This window comes from Ambystoma mexicanum, chromosome 1p, assembly GCF_040938575.1.
Source record: "Ambystoma mexicanum isolate Mex_15411 chromosome 1p, UKY_AmexF1_1, whole genome shotgun sequence".
Taxonomy (NCBI): domain Eukaryota; kingdom Metazoa; phylum Chordata; class Amphibia; order Caudata; family Ambystomatidae; genus Ambystoma; species Ambystoma mexicanum.
Genome location: NC_090921.1, coordinates 524469857 through 524489229, shown reverse-complemented (window position 1 = coordinate 524489229; position 19373 = coordinate 524469857). Strand labels below are relative to the sequence as shown.

Here is a 19373-nt window from a genome sequence, read left to right as displayed (position 1 = left end):
GGAGCCCGTCGTCGGGCCACGAGGTGTGCAGACTGGAACACACCTGTTTGTTTTGCAGCATCATAATGTTTGAGTTTCAAGTAGCTCTTAGGTGGTACGCGGACTGGAATGCACCCAATGTTTGCTGTGATGACATAGGGGCACACTTGGTGCGTGGACTAGAAGGCACCAAATGGAACCCAGTAGAGTGTTTGATGTTTGCGGTGGGTTTTTTTAATTTTGTTTGCTTATAATAAAGGAGGGGTGTTGTGTGGTGGTCTAGTGTTCGTTCTCGCGTGAGCGTCATGACTGTGTCATGACGCTCACCTAATAAAAGGGGCTCTGCTGGCGTTGCAAGGGCAGAGCAGCAGAGCCCCAGGAAGTGGCAACTCGTGTCTGTGTTGTTTGTGCTGTGGGCCTGCCACGTGGTCGAGGCATTCTGTGCAGCGCGGCCCGAGTGCCCTCGGAGCCGCGGCCGCTGGAGAATGGGGGTGACACCCCCACGTCATGAGACCTGCGCCCGGTGACACCGGGCGCCTTAGGGTGATCCCCTATCACAGGTTCGCCGGCTGCCCCCCCGGCGCACCTATCTTGTCGGGTGATCCCGACAACATCTGTGGGCTGCCCCGTAGACCGGAGGCAGCCCACAACAGTCCCCAATTAATGAGATGAGTCAGACTCCTCTACAGACTCCCAACGGCAGTGACGAGGGTGAACGGATGGCATTCAGACTCCTTTGCACTAGGAAAGGGAACAAGGCAGGGCTGTCCCTGTTCGGCCATGATCTTTGCCATAGCGACTGAACCCCTGGCAATAACGCTGCGAGACATTGAAGCCTGGAGTGGCTTCCGCTGGGCGGACAACTGGGAGGACAAGGTCTCATTGTATGCAGACAACCTGCTAATATACCTCAAGGACCCAATCAACTCCTGCCCAGTTGTAACACATCTGCTAGCGGGGTACAGGGCATTCAGTGGCCTATGAGTCAATTGGACCAAGTCCATACTCTTTCCAATGGGTAAACCAAACAAAACAATACAAATAAACTGTCCATACCACATAGAACTGAAACAATTCAGGTACCTTGGCATACAAATCACGAAAGACCTTAAAAACTACACACCCATAAACCTGCACCCGATCACGGCACGGTTCACGGAGGACGTGCAACACTGGGCCTCCCTACCACTCACTCTACTTGGCAGAGCAGTCCTCTTCAAGATGATGGCTCTCCCGCACTTCTTATATATACTGCAGAACGCTCCGCTACATATTCCAGGCCGCGAATTCCATAAAATTGATCGCATCGTCCGGAAGCTACTATGGAGCGGGGGTCACCCACGAATTGCACTCGCAACACTCAAAAGGTCGATTTGGGAAGGAGTCATCGGCCTTCCCAGGCTACAAACATATTATTGGGCCAGCCAAATGGCAGTCGTAAATGACTGGCTACATGGAGACATATCACTACCACATATCAGTGCGATTGCCTTGGGCGTCCCTTCAAAATCCGCCATGGAACACTTATACCGTAAGCCGAGCCATGCGCCCCCCCCATCCATGATATTGCACATGTCACGAATATGGGCGGAAACGCACAAACACATGGGATGGGAGGATAAACTAACGCCTATACAGCCGTTATGAAACAACAGGAATTTACCAGAAATAAACAAACTTCCCAGATGGCCTAATTGGACAATGAAGGGGATAACACAAATCAAGGATGTAATACAGGAGGGCAGCATGGTCCAACTTCAGGTGTTAGCAACCCGCTTCACTCTTCCCCCCACGGAACGATACCACTACACCCAACTAAGTCATGCTTTGCAGATCCTCCTCCATGTGGTGAGTAATATGCCTGAATATACCCCTATAGAACGCAACCTAATCCCCCAAAAAATCGAACATAAAGTCCCCTCAGTGATGTATAGCGCTATCAACTCCTTTGCCACACCCGAACTGGCGAGCCTGAAAGCTAAATGGGAGCGGGATGTGGGAATGATTCAGCCTGAAGAGTGGACGATCGCTCTGATGTACCCGCGTGATATAGCCATCTCATCCAGACTTAGACTTATTCAACTTAAAATCCTTCATAGAATATATTACCCAAGGGTGGCTCTCTTCCACTGGGGTAGGGCACCGGACCCACACTTCCTGCGCTGCAAATGCGAAGAAGGTACCTTCTTTCACATACTCTGGGAATGCAACAGGATTCAACAATACTGGCAAGCATGCTGTGACAAACTGTCTAGAACCTTAGGTAAAACAGTTCCCATGGAACCAAAGTTACTATTGCTGGGGGTGGAAGACGAGATTGAACTATCACAGTATGAAAAACTATTTCTTACCTGACCATCCCAGGATAATGGCTCTGATCCCCAAAACACCAACTTCTTTTACCTACTTGGTGATTCATGACAATCATGTTCTTAAAGGGGGGGGTCCTTCTACCTCATTTCTTCACCTCTATGCTTTCATGTCCTTTCCACTTTACATTCCTGACCAACGCTAGGTCTCTATGCTATCTTAACTTTCATTCATATCTTTCATGATCCAGGGTCCTGGTTCAATCTCACAGAACTCTGCCCTCTTCTTCCATCTCTCCTGTCTCAGCTTTTCTACCTCTTTCCTCTTCTCCAGCCTTTAGGGGACACTCCTCTGAACTTCCACTTTGTGGTTTTCTTCAGTTTCTAAGAGTCTCCTTCAATGTGCTTCTTTCCTCTTTTCTCTAGTATTCAACCATACTACCTCTTTGCTTGTTTGCTTGCCTACTTTCTCACAACATTTGCTATCCACCTCCTCCCACCTCCAAACAATACCCTCTCTTGCACACTCCCAATGACCTTTCTGGTAACTTCTCCCAACCACTTCCTCGCAACTCTTGTTCCACCTTCCCCTTTCATAGATTATCTCTAATACCCTCCTTGTAGCTTCTCTCACCCTCCTCTTTACAACTCCCGAACAACTCCCCACCAATGTGCTGCCACCACCTTCTTGGTAGCTTCTCCCATGCTCCTATTTACACCTACTGTCCACCTCCTCTCCAATGTTGTCACTGCCAAACTCTGTGTAGCTTCACAGAGTCTCCACCTTACAACTCCTTCTATAGCTCTCCCTGTTGTCCCCTCAAACCTTTCCTCTGGTGTTCTCTACCCCCCTCCTTCTCTCCTACTCCAATCCAGCTTCTTCGTCCAGTCTTTCCTCCTCCTTACTTGTCTCCATCACAGTCTTTTCTCTCCTAATCTATGTGTCTCACTCGTTAACTCCCAACTCCCACACTGAAGCTGTGGGGTCTTTGGCTCTTAGGATGCCCTTTCACCACCCCATGCATTGTGCTAACCACCTGTATGAAATAAGCGCTTTGGGGAAGTGATTGGTTTATTGGTCTCTTTTGTTTTAACACACCGATTAGTAAAGTGGCAGCGCGGGCCTGCACCCGGGACATGGACCGAGCTCGCAGGAACAGGCATGTACATACAGGAAACTACGTGGCAGATGGGCCTCATGCTGCATGCCAACAGACTGCTGCTATGTTGTCTGTTCCAAACTGTACAGCACCACACCAGCTACTAGAAGCCTTACAAATACAGTGAGTCTCCTGACACTTCTATTCTACGTGGACAGAAATGAAAAATGTCCCCACCCTGTTGCCCTGTGGGTGCTTTGAAACAGTTTTGCTAATTGTATAAACGCCTAACAAGTGACCAATAAATAAATAGACGGCCACACCATACATCATCCACAGGGACAGGCAGGGGACTTCATCACAGTGTCTAGCATTACCTTTGCTTATGAAGAGTTATGAATTGTTGACTTACACACAGACAAAATCCTTTTGTAGCCCACGTCATTTTCCTTTTAAACAAACTATAAGTGCTGCGCTTGATTTCATTTTCCCATGAGTGTTACCATTGGTGTACAATCTGCAATGGGAACTGATGATGGAAACATTTGGACATCAATGGTTGGTATCTCTGCCCCGGCTCAAACTTCTCCTACCCAAAGTAAGCACTGCTTTACTTTACTATAGGCCCAATTCCTTCTCTGCCAACACCGGTCCTTTCTGTCCTTGCGACTTACTTATTAACTGCAGGAAGAAAAAGAATCTCGAAGAGGGCAATATTTGTTGGACGTCGGAAACATTTTGAGTACAGGTTTTGTTTTAAGACAATGCTATTACGATTAAAATAAACAGCAACCTTTTAAAACACATGCCCCAAAAAGTCTACAACTTTCAAATGTTCTAGTTGTTTGGCACACACCTATTCAGATCGTTGGGCCAGAGAGAGAAGCCCTTTCCTGAGACTCAGAGGACAGCACCATGGAACACTCTTGGCATGTTTTTTTCTGCTGTCAAAAGACTGGCTTGTGTTGCTTTTACCTTTGATTTTGGTTGCAACCATTTAAACTGAAATTGTGTACAAATGATTTCCTCACAGGCAACGTTGAGATGGCCCAACTGGAAGTTACAGGCATGGGCTCATTAAAGGCTATGCACCTATGGGCATGAGGGAGCTGACAAACAACAAAGGGCCAGAAAGGACAATTCAGGCTAATAGCAGATGAGAAAGAACTAATAGGGAAAAGTTTGCAGATAGAAAATTAGGCAAACAGCAATGTTTTAAGCATTCTCTTGAAAGGTTCAAGCTTTTCTTGGAATCGGAGGTCATGCAGGAGGTCATTCCACGCCTTAGTAGCGGCAAGACAGAAAGCTCCCTACATCGTTCTTTGTCTTTACGTTAGCAAAGCAATGAGAGAGTGACCCCTTTTCAGTGAATTCCAAGCTAGTTATTAGCCGCAGGTGGCTCATGTCTTCATCATTCAGATTACCCATAAGATTAGCCAAAATTTGTGTAAATGTTTTCCTGTTCTCGCCGTGCTCCATAAGAGCTCAGTTGTCAAACTCTGTGTCTGAACCCAGTAAGCCAAGTTCCATTCACAGAAGCAAGATAGACCTAAAATCTTCTTGCAAATGTCCCGGCTGGTTTGTTCCATATCTTCGGCGGACATGCCTGAGGATCACAAAGAGTTACTTTAGATGAGTAGAGAAGGAGTAAGGAAACCTTATCCATATTTTGTGTCATGTACTATGATTGCTTTCGAGGAACACCGAGCCCGTTTTCATTCTTGTTTGAGCTTGGAAGATAATGACCCCATCCCTAAGGCATCCATCCTCATGCATGTAATCATCCTGTACGTTTATATCCCCCAATGACAACCAAATGATAGTGGTATTGGGGATGGTTGAGATGCAGATGTTGGTGTATCTCAATACTCAATCTAAGATGCAACAAGTAACCACTAACGACTCCAGCCTGGGAGGGAAATGTGGTCTCACATACAGATTTTGCGAATTGCCATCTTGTAATCATAATGCAGGCTAAAGGCAGCAATTCGGCACATTCTGCAGTAAAGTTTATGGCTAAAGAAGGTTACATCTACCGCTATGTCTATGTGGTGTGCAGGATTCAGTGCCCTGTCTGGAGAGGTGTCCCTCAGGATGAATTATTCGGGGAAACAGACAAATATTTGTTTTTTGTCTGCATGTTCCATAAATAAAATAAATAAATTGGCATTTATATAGCGCTACGAACCCTCAGGTATGTGGTGCTCATTTATCGACCTCGGAAGGATGAAAGGCTGAGTTTGGCCCTGCCGGGATTCGAACCTGCGTTAGCAGGCTCTGCACGGATGTCAAAGCGGGCGTTCTACTCGCTGTGCTATTGGACCGGTTGCATGTTTATGATGTATGTTTGTATGTATGTAATGTGTGTGTGAATAAATGAGTGTATGATGTATGGGTCGCAGGGTGCATGTGTGAATGAGCGAGTGCATGGGTGCACATGTGCAATTAAATGTTGTGTGAGTGTGTGTGCGCTTGTGTTTGTTCTGGGCAGAGGAGCTGATTTTGGCATGTGGGTGTGGTACTGCCTACTTTGGTCTTTGTAATGGGCATCTATGACAAAGTAAGCCTGATAAGTGCTATTACATGGCTAGACTGGAATTTTTGAGCAGCCAGTCTAGCCATTTCTGACTGCAGCATGACATGTTTTTAATGGGCATTTATAAGAAAGCAAGCATAGGTGTTTTTTTTATCATCTTCATCATCAAGCTATATTTATTTCGGAACCAATGATCCCTAAAAACACAACAACAAAATATATAAAAAATACAACATATTTTCCTAAAATAGATCTTTGCATTTACAAGGTTACATACAAAGAAGAATCATACTTTTCAGGTAAAGCCAGACAGTCACATTGAAAGAGGCCTGTGCAAAACCAGGCACTAGGTGCAATACTAAAATGGCCATAGTCATTACAAGAAAAAAATAAAAATAAAGAATAAGCTATTAAAAGAGGACCAGTATTTTGTAAAATTCATAAAATTCAAAATGTGCTCCTTAGAAAAGAACTACCCCAGGGTCAACTTTATCATTGCTATTTTCCAAGTGCAAAGTGAGAGTATTCATCGCCCCCTGATGCAGAGCCAGATTGAGTAACGCTGAGCTTGACTTTCCACATTGTCTAAAATACTTATAGCAACACAATAAAAAGGCTGAATTGTGTGTCACTAATTAAACTTCAAATAGGAACTTTCTTCTAGACAGCGTCTGCTGTAAATGCTGCAATCCACTCCTGCTCGTCTTTGGCGTGTCAGCTCATCTTTATATATAAAGCTGAATGTATGTATGTATGTATGTTTGTCCGGCTATACAAATCCACACTGTTGAACCCACGTCTACCAAATTTTGCATGGATTCCTCTTTTGTCTTGGGCAAGATAGTAGTCTATGTATGGATAGAAAAATCTTATATGCAAACATTTGGGATGTGTGTGTGTATGTTTGTTCGGCTAAAAGTCACACCGTTAAACCTAGTGCTACCAGATTGTGCATGGATTCCTCATTTGTCTGAGGCAAGATTGTAGTCTGTGTTTGGATGCAAAAAAATGCACTCCGTAGACACCCTCATTTACTGATGCTCACCCTGATTCACTACAGTAGGTGCTAGAAAGAAGCATTCAATGTGTTGGTTATTCCTTTGAAACGTATTACTTCTGTATATAGTTCGAAAGTGTTTCTTAAAGCTTTTTTAAAGGGAATTAAAAAACATAAAATTTTATTTTGATCACGCCACTCCAAATATGGGAAATGGCAAGGTTACCGTTTACTTAAGTTAATTCACGAGAAGAGAGCAGAATCAATCAATCTTTTTTGGACATTTTCTCAAACGTGTTGAAGCCATTGAGTGACTGAAACATGCCGCACAAAAAACAAACATCCTCCAGGACACATGAGACACCCCTCAATCAGGACACGGGCAATGACGAGGACCCAAGCTAGTAGTAGATACAGCAAAGTTGGCCAACATTGTGTAAATTGGCCCTCTTTTAGTATGGGTATCAGGATTCAGGGCTCTAATTCTATTATATTCTCGGAAAAACAGCATAACATGCAAAAGGTCCTCTTCTGCTACATGGCAGAAGGGGCAATATTTCCCTTCACTGTTTCTTTTTACCGGTGTGACGTGACTGCGCTCAAAGGACAGTCACATATCGCCTTGGTTATAAGTGCTCTTTCAGTCAGCATAGAGGTCAATATAACATGTCTTCGGGTTGTGACCTTTTGCATTTCACTTCATTCCTGTGCTTCCTTTACGGCCAATAGTAACTGTTTTTGTAAGCAATATTGGAAGGGTCAGATGAGACTGTTCATTAACTTTTGGCAATTGTGGTTAATATGCAACAGCCAAGGAATTTCGATGCACCTGTTTTACCTGTAATGTATGTCATAAGGGATTGTGTCATGGCTGCCTTGTTGTTGCTCCAGATTCTCTGCCAGTGTAATGTGGTTTCAGATATTATGTCACCTGGCAAAAATGGCATGCCCAACTCAAAATGGGTGCCATAATTTGGAGCTGACTGTGGAAAACATAGAATGTTTTGTTTTAAAAAATCCCAGTCATCTGGATGTCATGGGTGTTCCCGGAGCCCCATCACGAGGCTAGGTGTTTGGCCACTGCTCCCGCTTTACTGCTGAACACTTTTATAATTCGGTTCAAGGGTTTCACTTTTGACATACTCATGAATCTTCTCACCCCACCTAAACCTTGTTTGAACCGGATTGCCTGTTTCAGAGTTGCAGCGTGCAGGGTTGGTTTCAGAGAGGGGCTAGCGCGTATCCCAAGATGATCAAATTCATGAACTCTCTGAATGATCACGTCTTTACTATGCATTTCAGGCATCTTGGGGTTGTTGTTTTATTAAGATGGCAGACCATCACTGCAGACTTGCTTGCATTGCTTTTAAGGACTAGATTGATCATATATTCTGAGTATGCCGTGATTAGGTGCTGCAAAGCTTGTGGCATATGAACAATCAGCACTGTGTGGCAAACACCGGCAGTGACCTGTCCCCAGCTTTGGGACAGCCAAGCCAATCTGCACCAAGGCATTATGCAGCCTGTTAATATACAGTGAAAATAATAACAGGGCCAATACGCATCCTTGACGGGCTCCTGCATTAACTTGGAAATACGCAGTGCAGTGTCATTTGGTTCCGCTCCTTACACTGGTTTATGGGTTATTAACTGGCTAGATTGGCATTTAGGTGCAGGCAATCTAGCAATTTCTTACAATGGAATGGCATTTATACTGGTTATCTATGATAAAGCTAGCATGATATGTGATATATAACATGGCCAGGCTGGCATTTTAATTCAGACATTCTAGCTATGTCTTACTGTGCCATGGCATTTTCTTATGGGAACCTACGGTAAAGTAAACATGATTAGTATTATAATCTGGCGTAGACTGGTATTTTGGTTCAGCCAGTCTAGCTAATTCTTACATTGGCATGACGTTATATTCTGGGCTTTCAGGATAAAGTAAGCAGGACAAGACAAGCGTTATTACGTTGTTAGACTAACATTTTGGTGCAGCCAGCTTAGATATTTCTTAGTATGGCATGGCATTTTGTTCTGGGCATCTATGATAAAGTAAGCATGATAAGTGGTATTACATGTATTTTATGGGCCTACATTTTTCAGCCAGTTTGGACATGTTTTCTGGCTGTGGTATGGCATTTTCAACAGCAAAGCAACGGGAGTATGTTGGGGATACTGCCATATATTGGCAGAGCCAGCGTGGCCGTGTTTTCTTAAAGTATCATTACTGTCATTATGTGCAATGCTATAATGTGTATGTTTTTATATGGGAATACTGACATATATTAGTGTTCAAATGTACGGGCACAGCCAGTGTGAACATGTTTTTATACTGGCAAAATTTGTAAGCAAAGGCATCATGAAACTACATTGGGAAATGCTTCTGTGCACTGTTGGTGACATGCATCTGTTGAATTATTGGATTGGAGTTACCCTACAAAACCAATTGCAAACTGTCTGGCTTTCTACCCAATGTTTCACAGAATGTGTGCATTATGATGCACCATTTTAACACACTATTCAAATATTTGTCTCTGGGTGTCTATGTTTGGTTGAGGCTATGATCGGTTGCTGTGTCCTATTTGTGAGTAATATTTACGTCCCTTCAATTTCAAATAAAGACATGTACCAGCTACCACTGGGTTAATGACTGGGTATGAATGTGTGCATGCAAGATTGGGGCCAAGGTAAGGGGCATTGAAGCACATACTTATTTTACTGCCAAAAACAATGTGATGCATGTTCGTACATGGAGGAGGGTTTCTGTTAGGGGTTTATAGCACAGTGGGGAAGGCAGACTGGACATTTTCTTTCTGTGGCATGGCATGTTTTACTCACACAAAGGGCAAGGCACATAACGATGTGTGTTCTAACTTGGGGAAGGTGAGGGCACTTGTGCAGTTAGCAATTAAGTGTTTCCTTACTGTGGCATTGCATGTTTTACTGGTGTTAAGGGCAAAGTCAACATGATGGTGGGTGGAGGCATTTGTGCAGCCAAACAAGGAAATGTTTCCTTTCTGTAGCATGGCATGTGTTGCTGGTATCTTTTCTCCCTGTGGCAGGATTTTTTACTGGCAGTAAGTATAAATCAAACAAGAGTATGTTCGTATATGGGAAAACCGCCATATACTGGCAAAGCCAGCATAAACATGTGTTCTTATGGTAACATTAAGGTGTATGATACTACTGGCACCTGGCTGGTACATTTGGGTGCCAAGAGGCAGGTACACCCCCCTTGTTTTGTTTTTACGCTAGGTGAAAGATTTAAGGTTTGAGTAAAACCCATACTTACATCTTTTCCCTAGTCCAGTGCGCTGCGTGCCACTGCAGCAACATGATCATCAGGCGCATTACCCATGCATGGGGGTCCAGGCCGACCCAGAGGGTGGGTTGCCTCAGCTGTGTTGACAAGCAAGGGTGATGGACCTCAGCATGGCTCACAGGGGGCCCCCCACATTTGGTGTCACGCCATTGGACCTAATGTAGAAGCAGTATGTACTAGTTTGGCTAATTTTAAGTGGTCTTTATAGGACTCAATTGTTTCCCATTTTTCCTGGGCCATGTTGTCGAACTGACCATTTCCCCTACATATCTTTAATCAGAAAGGGTATCCATATTGGCACTTCCTCAGAAAAAACGATTGCATCAGGTCTTTTATCAATTAATTGCCTATTTAATTGAAAAACATAATTACTTTTTTATCGGTTCAATCTGTATTCCGATTTATATTGGTGAGTGCAACGAGTCTCTGCGTCTGAGCAAAATACATTTTAGCGACCAGTATTTACCTATTAACAGTAAGGAAACTCTTTGATAATACCTGAATCACACACAGACTTGCTGGCAAAGGCAAAGCACTAGCAATGATGGCTAAAGATGATTACAGCATAGAACGCAAAAAAGTGAGGTACACACTTGAGGAAGAAGCCATGTTGAAATGTAAGAGTATGATCAATAAAAGCATGAAAAGGTGCTGAGGAAAATGTTTGGGATCCCAACCTACTAAACACTTCTTGATCACAAACTTCCAATAATCGCAATGTTTTATAACTTAGTAAAGACAACAGATTTTTATTTACTCTGGATGTATGACGTTTATATACTTCAAATCTATATGAAGCAGGTCTTTAATCAGTGGAACAGACTATTCCAAATAAATATCAATATAAATATTTCCCAGTTGGCAATAAAGAATTTGTAATTAAATTAAGGTATTAAGGTAATTAAGGTATTTAGCCCCTGTTTTCTGGCACCAGCCTGCGCCAAGGACAGCACTTTCATTGCCACAGATCAAGGACAGTCCCCATGGGAACCACCACCTCCTCCCCTCCACTTTCTCAATGTTCACAATCATTGGGACTTCTGGAGGTCTGTCGCACTGGAACCCTAGCACCGACTGCAGGAAAAACTATAATCAACTTAGACAGAGAGCAGTTCAGGGCGGGGGTCACCTTTTTCTACAAGCTCCTACCTTCTTCTGGATGGATGAGTCCACTGCACCAACACACATTGGACAAGTATGCAGCCCCTTCTACCCAGGCACTATTTGGCCTACAGGCTACAAGTATACTACAATGTTTTCCAATACACAAATGAATATTTCCTACAAATTTCTGGTATGGCAATGGGTCCATGAAAAGAGCCACTTCATCTGTGACTAGGGAGGTGAGCCCGCCACACGATAACATCCCAAGGGGTCAAGGCAAGTGGGATACACTGGGGGCAACCCCCCCGTCTGGGGACAAGGAATGGCCAAGTAAGGGTTTCATTCCATGGTGAGAAACCTGAGGGCTTTCTCACTTATGGACCCCAGGGATACTTTGTTCAGGTGGCCAGGACATGGCCATCGCCTTTGGAACCAGTCCCTGGGGGTGGACCATTGCGGGAGGATCACCTAAGCAGGGGGTCCTTAGGATAGTTGGAGGAATGCCCTTGGGAGAGTCGTAGTATTCCCCCCTTTCTGACAAACCCCTACCCGACACTTCCTTCACCTTTATAGGTTGTTATGAATCCTGTCCCATTGCCCCTCCCCAATTCCAACAGGTACTAACATTAAAGGGAGGCGTAGGAGAAGAAAAATATCCCTATCCGACATCCCCAAAGTTACTATGGAACATTATCATCTAAAACCCATTCACCTACAACCACACATCTGCCCCCTTCACCCTGACAAACACTACTACAACTTCCATACTTCTTCCCCATTGCCGTCTGTAAAAACCACTGGGACGAAGAAGAAGAGGACCTGAGCTATGAAGATTGCCCATAGGAACCAATGTACCATGGATTTCTATGGGCAGCCTCCATCTTATCCCATTAACGAGGACAGGCAGAATCAGGACTCCCTTTTCAGCCACTCACAACTGACTCCAATAAACACTCCCTGTCAGTATAAAAGGTGGAGCACTGAGACACAGTTTGAGCGAGCTGGGGATGCAGTGTGGACCAGAGGAGCAGAGGAGTGTTGAAAGAACCGTGGAGAGCCTAGAAGGGAGCTGAGGGCCAAGATGCTGATCCTGTGTTGCATAAGGACTGCAGCAGGGCTAAAGAGCTGTGCCTTCCAAGGCAATGTATCTAATTGGATTCAATGGCCATGACCTCACGCTTGCCGGACGACAAGGTGAGCAAGTTGGTACAGTTGTGGGAGAGGGCGGTAGAGGTACGTAAGATGACGCTAGTGGACATGCAGAGGCTGGTGGGGCATCTCAATTTTGCCCGTTTTGTAGGAATATGGCCAGTTCTATGGTGTGGGCAAAGCATCTGCATCACAGGGTGAGGGGGGCCTGGGGCTATCATGGAGGATTGCAGGGAGTGGTTGAGGTTTCAAGAGGACTTAAATGGCGTGCCATGTGGCTGCTGGGGGACCCGGTCACTTGGAAGGTGCAGATTTTGTCTGATGCATCAGGTTCTGGAGGTTTTGGCGTGTACTGGATGGGCAGAAAGTGTGCTAGAGCATTGGATTAAGGGGGGGAGAAGCATAGCTTTCTTGGAATTCTTTCCTTTACTAGTGGCCTTGGGCTTGTGGGACAGAGAGTTGCAGAGGGTGGATTTCAACATGGATAATGAGGCGGTGGTTAACACTGTGAACAGGAAATCTGCCAAGGATCAGAGGGTGCCCAGGCTTTTGACGTGGTGTGTGTTGAGATGCCTGAAATGGAATGTGGTGTTTAGGGTGATGCACGTGCCAGGAAAGGATAACGGCATCGCTGATGCATTATCTCGTTTTCAGTGGCAGAGATTCTGTGTGCTTGCACCGCAAGCAGAGGTGGAAGGGCACCGGATCCCAGAGGAGCTTTGGGAGCTAGGAGATTGAGAACGCTGCAGTTAGTGAAGAGTTCACTGGCTCCAAGATCACGGGCAACATACAGAAGAGCATGGTTGGAGTCTTTGAGGGGGGCGCGGAGTTAGAGAGGGAGAGGTGATGGAGAGGAGAGAAGGAGGGAGAATGTGATAAACTTCATATTGGGCTGTGTTGAGAATGGGTGGGCCAGGGCGACGATAGCAGGGAAGCTGGTGGGTATCGCGTTTTATGGGAAGTGGTTCTGGGGCCTCCAGCCCAGCGGGGGCGAAATAGCAAGCAGGCTGGTGGAAGGGTGGGCAATGGAGATGGAAAAGGTAAGGGATAAGAGGAGGCCAGTGTTTGCGGAGCTGCTGGGTATGTTGTGCAATGTTGTTGGGGGCATATGTTGGTCTCCATGGGAGAGGGACATGTTTGCGGCATGTTTCATGTGGTTGTTTTTTGGGGCCTTTCGGGGGTCGGAGTTGGTTCTGCAGATGGAGGGTGGATGAGGTCTGATGTGGAAGGATATCTGTCTGTCGGAATAGTCTGGATATCAAAATAAGAAAATCAAAGACGGACCAGTTGAGAAGAGAGCTGTGGATGCATTTGGAAAGGGGGAAATAGGGAGTTGTGTCCGTTGAGAGCACAGCTGGAGAGGTATGGCGGAAGAGATGTACAGGGAGGGAGGGTTTGGTTTTTTCAGCATGAGAGCAGTGATGGAGTGACCTCTGTGCAGGTTTTGGGGTGGTGAGGAGGGCTCTGGTATCTTTAGGTGAAAAGGCACAGGAGTTTGGGACTCATTCTTTTAAGATAGGGGCAGCATCGGAGGGGAGCATGCTAGGTTTGCCCGAGGAAGGGTTGAAGAGTTTAGGGTGCTGTAAATCAGCAAAGTACAAGGCGTACATCAGAGAGCTGGGCGAGGGGAGATCTTAGGGAATGTGGGGGGCAGGAGGGTGGTGGGGGCTTTCAGCTGGGAAGCTCATTCTATTTTCTCCTTCAGATATGGCTCAGAGGAGCGGCGAGGTGCCTTAGACATGTATATGCTGCCACTTCATGGTGAAAAGGGCAAGGAGAGCTGCATCAAAAATAATTGTGGGTACTCAGTTGGGGTGTAGCTATGAGGTGGCTTTGTTGAGATGGTCAAGGGTGGGAGAGATCAGGTGGGATCAGTTTCTGCCAATGCTGGCAGGTATGGGGGAACTCCATGGGATGCCGACGGCACTGGTGTTACATGCCGGGAGAAAGATTTGGTTAAGGAGCCAGGAGTGGCGCTGTTAAAGCAAATGAAGAGGGACCTGAGCTGGTTGAGGGAGATTTAGCTGGCGGTTGCTTTGTTCTGGACTAAGTTGATGGGGGAAGCAAAAAGGGTAGTAGGGCAGTAAAGGGGGGGGGGGGGGGTAGCGCTGTTTGCATGGACAGGCTAGCCCGGGGGTACAATAAAGGGGAAGAGGTATGGAAGAAGGAGGGGCGTGTGCTTTCTCACGATACTGATTAGATGTGAGCCTGTGTTTTGATGTGTCAAAAAATACTTGTTTTTAGACACATGTCGTTATGAATTTGCAAATGCAGATGTCATATGTCGCTCCAGAAGACATGCATTTGCATGGTTAAGTTACCCTTAACTGCATTATGTATATATGTTCATAAATGTTATTGTAATTTTAAATTGTAATTTAAACTGCAATTGTACTGCCATGCCTGCCTATTATGTTGTAACCAAAATACACGGCCGGATGCCTTCGGACCTGGGGCGCTCTATAAATAAAATAAATATAAATACAAATACAAATAAAGAAATGTTAGGCTCTTACATTTCCGGCCTATAGGATTCCAAAAAAAGCTTTGACGGCTGGGCTAAGTGGAGTCGCGATTCCACAATGACTTGCTGGGCCGGACCGCGGCTATCATGGAGTTAGGTCTGCAACGGTAGGAGTGCCAACTACAGAACAGGACATGTTCCTCGATATAGAAAGCCTTCATACAGTGCTTTAAGCATGACAGACGTGTTGCCTGGTGTGAATTACTTTCCAAATATATAATGACAAGTGGCCATCAGTGAGTATGGTTTTGATTAAAAAGTCTCATGAAAACAGGATCACATATTCCCAATAGAGGGAGAAAACACACGAAAAGCGGTCCCTTTTCCCTCCTGCAGGCTGTATGCCCACACCCTGAGAAAAGGAAACGCACTGCCAATCAAGGACGACGCATACCCGCCCTAAGCACTTGAGGGGTTAATATAACAGCGAGGTTGTGAAATTCTGGCCATTCTTTGCTGGCACAGGTAGTAACAGAACGCCATTGGAAGAGGAAATTGCAAGCAAGACCCATGACAAGGAGCTAATTGTCAATGCAAGTATGTGGAAAAGTTAAAGGTGCACACTTTTATTTTTTTAAAAAAACCTAAATGAAGCGCAGGCAACAGAGTCTCCGAAAAGTAACAATGGAAGTCGAGTTGTTTTAGAATGATTGGGATACTGGTGTGTGGCGTGAATGTCCTTCTGTGCGTGATGTGCTGCTCTTGGCAATGAAATGCTGTTTGCGCTCGTGAAAGAAGGGGTTTCCTAATACTCTATAATGCCTACATTGTTGGTTGCGGAACCGTGGGTCCCGAGTTCTACTCTCGACTTCCACATGTGACCACATCGGGACTTGTCTGCCAGGTGTGGGTGCCATCAGAAACAGGCTCTCCACCCACCCCACACGAAGCACTATTAAAAGTGTTACTCTGGTATTGAGACTTGTATGTTCTCAACTCCAAACAGTGCTGTCTATCCTTCAGAAGTCGCTGCTCTCCTGTGAAACAGGCTGACATCAAACATCAATTCTACATTCGCATTCAGGCTGCTGCTGCACGTGGCTTTCCAGATGTTTTGGACTACACTCCCATGACCTGTCGTCGATAACTATGATGGCTAGCGACGAGGGGAGGTGTAGTCAGTAGTATATATTACTATACATCAAATTACCTGGGGAACCAAAGTGTGCTGACCCCTGCATTAAGGTCAAAACCGCCCCCTTAGAAGGGCTACTAAACGGCGTCCTGTCCAGAGCTGCCCCTTTTCGCCAAAGGCATTTTGCATTTGTATGCTGGAAGTTACAGAAATATCGACAAAATAAGCACCTATAAGTCCTGGAATGATTATTATCGATGGCTCAGAAAACAACGTATAGTACTAGCTGGCGGTGGGAGTCATTGCCAGTTGCTATTATTATTTTATAGCCAGTTGGATTTTATACCGCTTTGCTGGTTCCACGTCTAAAGCGTGGCTTTCTGCTTTGTGTTTGCCTATTGCTAGTCTGCCGAAAGTTCCCCTCCAAAAGCCTAACTTCTGTTTTAAATAGAAATATCCTGATTGTCGGCCCTTTGTCTATGTTGATGTTTTATGTTTTTTTTGTGTACTGCCTAAGTCTCTCCCCTCCCCCCTTTTCCTGGCTGACGTGTGCCTTTACGCCAATCCTCTAACCCTATTACACCAACCTTTAACACCTCCACTGTAACTCTAGCCGCAACCCCTAAACCTTAAACCCAGTCACTAACCACCAACCTATAACCCCAACCTTCAACCTCTAAACAGTAAACCCCAACTTTTAGCACCTGCCCTTTAACTCCTATCCTCGGTGCCAGCCTCTAAACTCAATCCCTTTCTTCTAAACCCAACCTTTGACTCCTAACCTGTAATCCCCAAACCTAAACCATGCGTTCGATCCCAGCTATTGTAATGGTGGATGTTTGGCCTTTCGGATCACTTTGGTACATCGGCTGGTAGGATGGTTGAGTTATTTATAGCAGTCTCTTAGGAAGTTAGGAGGTAATCTCACGTTTGGAAGTCAACCTTTGCACCTGGCTCTCTCGGTATTTTTCTCACTCTTATCTCCTTCCTCTCCCTCTGGTTGCTGATGGAATCTGACCTCTTTAGTTCATAAACTATTCTTATTCGCGGCTGTGGCCTGCGCAACCCGCCCCTGTCACAGTTTCACCATCCCATCCCTTTAAACACTACTGCCATTTAATGTGATACAAACTCCCCAGATTCAGAAAGTGCTGATAAGTTAGCGATACCGCACTCTGCGGCACTACTTCTGCCTACTCCAAAAGCCCGAAAGGCTCGTCAGCAGGCGGGTTACCCTACTGAGCTATCACCCCTTACCGTATTCTTGTGAGTCCTCACTTTCGGAGGCAAATCGGGGATCTCTGAAATAAGCCACAGTGTCAAAGAGGAAAAGCATGTTGGTAAAGCGGTCACTCTTTCCTTCTCTGTAAGGGTGGGCGCACCTCCACCCTCCATGTGGTCCTTACCTGCTCCCAGACGCCTCCAGGCTCTGGGACTTTGAATCTGGCCGTGGGATGTGCAGGTGGGCAGCTAGGAGTTTGTCCAAGGAACACAGGGCATCCAGGCCCCTGCGCTGAAAATAGGAGTGTGAGCGCGAACAGCAGTGCATTGCTATTACAGCAATTCACCGCTTCCCCATTACTCGACGGGGCTGCTAAGTGCCCGCACACACACACACACAGCTCGTGCAAGGCTTCCGCCTGGTCCTAGTGCCGCCTGGCTGTGCAGTCACATCATCCAGAACCCATTGAAGGACGTTGGCACAGCAGAGCAGGGGCGTTTGCAGAAATGATTTGGAGTATAGAGGGGACCCGTACGAAACTCCAAAACCGAGGAGGTTATTTTCGCTTAAAAAGTTGCGGACATTAATATGCACTATTTTTAACACTACGAAAAAGCGTCGACCAGGGAACGTTTCTATGCATTTTAAAGCACAGTCGTTTTTTAAAATGGGATGTGATTTACAGTAATGTGCAATGGATTGCGGCCACGTCTTTGAAGGGTTGCATTTCTACCCCCAAACACGGATAGACACGTTTATTTTACTTTTTTTGGCATTTCACAGTGACGTGTGTTTTAAGGGGTCTGTCAAAGTGAAATGTGCTCCCAGCAGGCACAGAGGTGCTGGCAGCTCTTCAAACATTATGCAAGAGGGAAGTTCAGCCCATCGTTTGCGCTTGAACACCCCCCAAACTGAGGTGCGTAGGTCACCTTTGAGACCCACGCATTTCCAAAAATGCTCCAAGTAAAACAAGTTTAAAAAAGAGCATCTTCTGCATTTGATAATCTACCTCATGTGCTTGTGTGTAGACGTGCATACTCCGAGCTGTCAACTGAACTGACCAGCAACTCGCAGGTTGGCCCGCAAATCCTCGAGGCCTCATTACAAGTATGCCGGTAAGTAATCACAGTTTCCGTCATGCTGGTGCCACCGTTTCCGGCAACCCGTGATGCCGAAATCACCAGATGATTACGTGTTGTCGGGCACGCACATTCCGGCATGTCGTCCTCGGTGTCGCTGCCTCCGAAGTCCGGCAACACGATTTCGGACCCACCGTCACCGGTAACAGCGGTCCCACAATTACCGTGACCGGAAATAAAGTTTATCGTCGGAACAGGAAATCGGCCGGCAGTCATTAAAAAACCCAATCTATTGCAATCCTCAAAGCACAGGTGACATCCACCCCTCCTGACCAGACAAACTCCACTGTCAGCATGACATCTAGAGTCTGTGAGACCCGCAAGCGGAAGCCAAGCTTCTCTGAGCCCGAGATGAACATGCTAGGGGACACCATTGTCCACCATGCCGCAGAGCTCTTCAGCAACGACCAGCGCAGGCAGACCCAGCTGCGCAAGAAGAGCATCTCAGAGAAGGTGGCCCAGAATGTGTCGGCAGTTGGCAGAACCCCCTGTACAGTGTGAGACTGCCAAAAGCGATAGGACGACCTGCACCTGAGGGTACGCAACCCCCTCTTGGCCCAGCAGAGACAGGGCATGGCCACAGGTGGTGGGAGCGCATCCCCAATATGCCTTATGCCCTGGGAGGAGACGGGCAGCAGTGTGCTGCACCCAGAGTCCATTGAAGGGATCGGTGCTGCATAGGCCGGAGAAGGGACACCTGAAGACGCTGGTGAGTACACGTAACCCCAATGTAATGTCAACCTCCTTGTCCACCCTGCACCCACCACTGTACCAACATATCACAATTGCATCGTCCACAACACCAACAAAAAAAGCCTGCATGCGGTGCACAAACGGACATACACCCTGGCCACCAAAATATGACCCATACCAGCAATACATGTAGAACCCAGTGCAGGCAAGGCACCCTG

At 46.1% G+C, this 19373-nt stretch overlaps 1 protein-coding gene across 1 annotated transcript in view; it reads right to left on the bottom strand.

Annotated features, from left to right (window-relative positions):
* MATK (megakaryocyte-associated tyrosine kinase) overlaps positions 1 to 17684 on the bottom strand; it is a 383377-nt gene extending 365693 nt beyond the window's left edge. The window contains exon 1 of the mRNA XM_069649416.1: positions 17508 to 17684. The gene's annotated coding sequence lies outside the window, so the exon portion shown is untranslated. The remainder of the gene's footprint in view (positions 1 to 17507) is intronic.
* Between the last annotated feature and the right edge of the window lie 1689 nt (positions 17685 to 19373).